The sequence below is a fragment of the Podarcis melisellensis genome (genome assembly GCF_964234715.1).
Source record: "Podarcis melisellensis genome assembly, chromosome: 13".
Lineage (NCBI taxonomy): Eukaryota > Metazoa > Chordata > Lepidosauria > Squamata > Lacertidae > Podarcis > Podarcis melisellensis.
The window spans coordinates 28,183,090-28,189,089 of record NC_138545.1 but is presented as its reverse complement, the minus strand read 5'-3'; the positions used below and the strand labels follow the sequence as shown (position 1 = coordinate 28,189,089).

The window sequence follows — 6,000 nt, the reverse complement described above, 5'->3', positions numbered from 1 at the left end:
AGTGTAAGCAACTTTCCAAGTGCGTTGCGAGGAGTAGCTGAAGGATCCCGATCAGCCTCTGTGCCCACCCGCCCGTCCATTCTGCCCCACGTAACAGCGGGGTGTATATACGGTGTATATATATATACCTATGTAGGCAACTGGCTACTCAAAGCAGGCCAGACTGAGGGACCTGACCTCCCTGTTATCTGCTGGGCCCCTGTTGGGATCTGAGCAGTTTCAGGAGGCGGTTTCCTTGTGGCCTGGGCCAGGCTGGGTTTGAATCAGGGTCTGTCCCAGAGTCTTGCCCTGCTGGCCTTCAGTCCTGGAAAAATGTGAGATTTTTTAATTATTATTATTATTATTATTTTCACTGGTTTTCCTTTGCCACTGAACAAGGGCAGCCTTCCTCTTACAGGTCTGGGTCTGGGGGCTCTGGGGCCAGAGAGTGCAGCGTCTTGGTGGGGTTGGAACCTGATGCCTCTCCTTTTGGAACTTATGCTGGAGCTGTTGCGGATTGTCAGGGAACTCGGAAACCCCTTCGAAAGAAAATGAAAGAAAGAATCTGGGTGTCTTTAATGAATTTTAATGAGTATAGTTGCCATTTGGCAATAAGAGCTACTTGAAAGTTGTGGTCCTAGGTGGAGTGGGGGGTGGGGGAGCATTTCTAGGAAATTGTGGAAGTAGGAGAAGCATCACAAAAAGTATTATAATTTTTTTTTTAATCTTAAAAGCAAGGGGAATGTGGCATAGGGAAATGGCAGATGCTCAGTGGTAGAACATCTGCTTTGCATGCAGAAGGTCTCAGGTTCGATCGCTGGCATCTCCAGGTAGGGTTGGGAAGGACTGCCGTCTTTTCTTGGAGAGCTACTGCCAGTCAATGTAGTAGTTAATACTGAGGTAGATAGACAGCAAGTCTGATCTCAGCCTATGGACCCCTCATCACAGGGTAACCTCCAATGTTCTTCACTTTAAATGTCTTCTTACCATTCCCTCAAATGTGCAGTGATGTGCAGTGATGGAATTTTGTGTTTGTGCAGACAGAAGCATTGGGTTTTGGGGGGAAGGTGGAGCTTAAACATTAAAGATAGTTGTGGTAGTTCAGTCTAATAAATTCCAGTGAAATTCAGAATTCCACCGTAAAACAAATTTGGACTAAGAAACTAAAGGAATTAATTTAGCCCCCCTCCCCACCACCCAAAGGACACACACACACATTTTTGGAGGAAGGGTCAGGGGAATACCGCCTCCTTGCCCCCTTCTATTGCAACAGATTGTGCCTTGCAGAAAGAAACATTGTAGCACCCAAGGAGAAGCCAGTTGCTCTGAATTTTTAAGGTGATTAATCCCTTGAGGGGTTTTTATTGGGTGCTAACATGTTTTGGATTCCTCATTGTTTCACCTGAAACAATATGAGAGCACACAGGCACACTTCCTTTGAGCGCAAAAGCATTCACAGCCAGAGTGAAGAAGAACTTGTAAGATTGGTAGTTTCTGAGTAGTCAGAAGAACTTGCAAAAGTAGGGTTTTGTTTCAGAATTTTTTTAAACCTCTCTGAAATGTTACATGTACCTTAGAGCTGCATCTGCTCTGGTGTATAGAAACTGGACACCTGACTTTTGGGTGGGTGGCGAAATTCTCTCCTATCACACCTGCAAATACCTGTAATATGGAATACTGTACTAGTAATGTGGACTGATACTGCTCTTTTACAGCTGATCTGTTGCAACTTCCCTGGTGAACTGTCTTCCTTATAAAAGGAAACAAAAGTTTTGTAGGCATGTTTGCTTACTACAAATAAATCTTAAGGCTGCCAATCCAAGATTTTGTAATATTCTATAATCTTAGTAAGCCTTTGGATTTTCTTTATCATTTAAATAATCCCTGGACGCTGGGAAATATTTAATGATATAGGCACTTAGCTGAATAGCAAAAGTTTATTTTCCATTGTGGATTTTATTGTTGTTAGTTGCTTTGGGCACCTTTCATTGCAAGGCGGGCTATGAATTTTAACAAATTCAGTGGAGTACAAAGCAGTGTCTTCCCAAGTATGAAATTTTCACAAACAAGAGCTGCAACCCTTTATGGTCAGAAGGGTAGATGATCTTCGACATTAACTTTTAAAATTAAATTTTATGGAATATAAAAGGTTGCTGATTTGAACAAAAATGTTTTACAAAAACAAAAAACAACCAGGAGCAAATTCAAGACACATCAGAAGTGTGGAAGTGTCGGATTTTAAAAACATGGATATTGCTTTCAGCTGAGCAGTGTCAATTTCAGTTGTGCATGGTTCCTACCATTTAAAGAAAAATAGTAGTTTGCTCGGAAAGCTTAGTTTTGGATACAATCTGGAAATAAAACTATAGTTATAAATTTTGCTATATGGAGGAAGCTTCTGCTTTGTCTATGCGGCAATAGGTCCCTCAAAAATTCATAACTATGTATTGTTAGCTATATCAGTTGGGATTCTTTTTTATTTGCAATTAAAACTTCACTTTAATCAATCTGTTATTGGTAGTGTGAATGATCTGGGGGGAGCAGCAGCAAGATAGGGCAACAATAAGCTGTTGTGAGTTTCATGGGATTTGGTTGACAAATGTTTGGAAGTTTCCTGAATGCCACAACTTAGAGTGGGGTGTGGAGTCTTCTTATTTTAAGTATATGTTAACTCTTCTTTTAATTCAACATGGCATTTTAAACATCATATTCCAAACCCACCTCCTTCTAAGCTAGCACACTAACTCTGTGTGTAAACATTTTTCTGTGCACACATCTGGCACCCAGGTTGTATTTTGGGTGGGGATAACAATGGGTAATGCATAAGTAACTGCTGTGCCTTACTCCAATAAGATCGGTGTATGGGCTAGGCACTACAGAAGTGAAGGTTGCAGCTGCTGCTGTATATTTCTACAACAGTGTTTTCGTCTTTTGTCTTTTTCTTAATTAACGAAACATTTATTTTCATTTTCAGTAAGGGCATTATATGATTAATGTATCCTAATCCCCTTGTTACACCAGCATTCCACCAGTGTTTATGAGATCACTTGTATAATAATAATAATAATAATAATAATAATAATAATAATAATAATAATTTGTACCCCGCCCATCTGGCTGGGTTTCCCCATCCACTCTGGGCGGCTTCCACAGAGACCAAAAATACACTAAAATGTCACACATTAAAAACTTCCCTGAACAGGGCTGCTTTAAGATGTCTTCTGAATGTCAGGTAGTTGTTTATCGCTTTGACATCTGATGGGAGGGCGTTCCACAGGGCGGGCGCCACTACTGAGAAGGCCCTCTGCCTAGTTCCCTGTAGCTTTGATTCTCGCAATGAGGGAACCGCCAGAAGGCCATTGACGCTGGACCTCATAATTTCCCACTTGTTTGTAGTGAGTAAAAATTTCCCCATAAAGAGCAGACCATTGGCAAAAGGCAATTGCATCCTAGTTCCCTGCTTGTCCACTTGATGCAAAAGACAGAGATGAGCATAGCTGTGTGTGTAGCCATTATATAACTGTGTGCTGTAGTTTGGGGTTGCAAACAAAGGATGGAGTATGGTTTCACACAGCTTTAAGATACGTTCCACACACACATGCACATGCATTTTCAGTTTAAACAGTACACTATAAACATTTTATCTTACAGTAATTTTTTCAGACTTCCCAAGCAATCCTCAGCAACATCCTAACAAATTCTTGGCTTGCTGCATTAGCTTTCAGATAGGTTCCTGCAGGACTTCATCTCCCATCAGCCGTCAACCAGTATGACCAATGGGCGGGGAATTATGGGAGTTGTAGTAGTCCAACAACATCTGGAGAGCCACAGGTTTCCCACCCCAGGGTTGCTGGAAAGCACAACTGCTGATTGGTTGGCTAGCAAGCAAGTGGAGGAGGGGAAGGACAATTGCTTACTGAATTATTGTTTGCAAAACTAGGGAAAATATTCTGGAAAAACCCCATCAGAATTTTAGCAGTATAGTGTGTGTCCATTTCTTCCCATCTTCTCCAATTTTGCCCTCCTTTCCCCTCCTGCTCTCTCATATGCTAGATACAGTCATGTATACTTTATGTGTCCCATTTATTTCTATTGTTATATTCATTTTGTTGCAGGCGCCAGTTTCCTTCTTTCTCAAAATAAGAGAGATCTTACAGCGTTAAAGAAACTCCTTGATTACGGGATTCCACATCACTCTTGGACACTATGGATTCTGCCACAGTGTGCTATAAGGTAAGATTTTATGTTTGTCAATAGTGTGTGTGTGTGGGGGGGTGGAGTTCAGAAGAGGTTAGTTTGAATCTGGGTGCAGCCCTCAAAGCTGTTTGGATTCAGTTGTCAAAGTGAGATACATTTGCAGTGCTATCTCCTGCTAGAGGAGAGTGATGGTCTGCAAGTCTTTTTCCAGTCAACACTACAACTATTTAACAGGAAAATATAATACGATTCATTCTTTACTGATGTTGGTTAATGCCCAGGAAATATTTTCTAATCTGGTTTAGGTGGTTAGATCACTTTTCTTTCACCCCACATGTTGCAGAAGTCAAGTGTTGAAAATTTGTTTTTTTCAGAAGCACACCACCAGCTGAAAGATTATTCATCTGGTCATTCCTGTTGTCTCTGTTCTGGAACCTTTCCATGTCATGCATAAGTTGCAGAAAGACTATTATTATTATTATTATTATTATTATTATTATTATTATTATTATTATTATTATATTGCCTTTCTCTATAGCCTTCCCACCCCTTGCATTAGGGCAGTCCTAGTGCCTTCCAGGTGTTGTTGGACTCGAATTTTCATCAGGCCCAAGCAGCATTGCCAGTGGCCAGGGATGATGGAAATTGTAATCCTAACAACATCTGGTGGCCTCCACATATTCCTCAGCCCTGCATCAGGGAACCAGTTGCATGGTGGAAGCCCGAAGTTTCAATCTTTTAACAAATTATACATTGTTTTTGTCCATTTGGAGAGTCCATTCTCATAAGAAGCAGCTTGTTATTTGTGTTTTTTGATTGAACTGCATATTGTATGGAGGCGGTGTTAGAGAATTCTGTTTTTCTGTATTCCTAGTTTAAGACTTGTGGTACCTTCCTCTGAGTTGTGTGCACTACAACATTGTGTTCACACAAAATGCTTTTCTCACCTTGCACTCAATGAGACCATGTGATAATGGCTACTTTTGATCTTGTAATAGTTTTGGTGCCATTCACACACACATAGCAAAGTTCTGTGTTTTACAGAACTGACATTTTGGATGCAAACTTGTAGCTTGAATTCACAAACTCTGGTATATCCCCTGCCCTCTATTTTAAATAAATATTACCAAGCCAGGTAAAATGTGCATATGCTGTAGAAGGCAAGAACTGGAATGTTCTCTTTGTGCAGAAATGTGAAACGAGCAAAATGCAAACAGCAGAGATAGTTGACAAATGAAAATGCAAGTAAGAAAATGCGTTGGGTGGAATAAAATTAATTTCAAATGGATTTAGCCCTGGTCCACAAACAAACAAATTTATTTCATGAATTTCATAAAATGGCACTAGTAAGTACTCAGAGAGTGGTAAGTGGTCTTTGTTGGAGTTGTGCTGAGTGAGGTGGCTGCTGAAAGGCAGCTGATTTTTGGCGTCATGAAATTGTTAGCATTTGTTAACTAATTTTCACTGTCAGGAAGTGTGTAGAGGTTGCTTTTGAGACTTTTCTAACAAAATAACTTGGCTGCCCTTTTGAGTACTGTGCACCTTGTCTTGGGAATTGGATTGCCACCTGCTGTTTCACACTATGGTCTGGCCTTTGGTTTGAGCCAGTGTTTATTTCTGTCTCTCTTGAGAGGGGTCTTTCCCCTTTAAACAAATAACCTGGTGGTCTTAAAAGTTCTTGGGCAGTACGCTGTTGGGAGAAACAAGATAACTTGACTTCTGACATGAATGTGTAGCACAACACACTTCCACATGCTGCCACTTTGCTAAGTTAGCACTGGGCCATTCGTAAGCAGAGCAGTTGAGAGAGACGGTACCTGGAGT

General features: G+C 40.9%; 1 protein-coding gene across 1 annotated transcript in view; it reads left to right on the top strand.

The window, feature by feature from the left end:
* Positions 1-6,000, top strand: part of KANSL1 (KAT8 regulatory NSL complex subunit 1) — a 139,871-nt gene continuing 133,871 nt past the window's right edge. The window contains exons 1-2 of the mRNA XM_081886217.1: positions 1-112; positions 4,095-4,212. The gene's annotated coding sequence lies outside the window, so the exon portion shown is untranslated. The remainder of the gene's footprint in view (positions 113-4,094; positions 4,213-6,000) is intronic.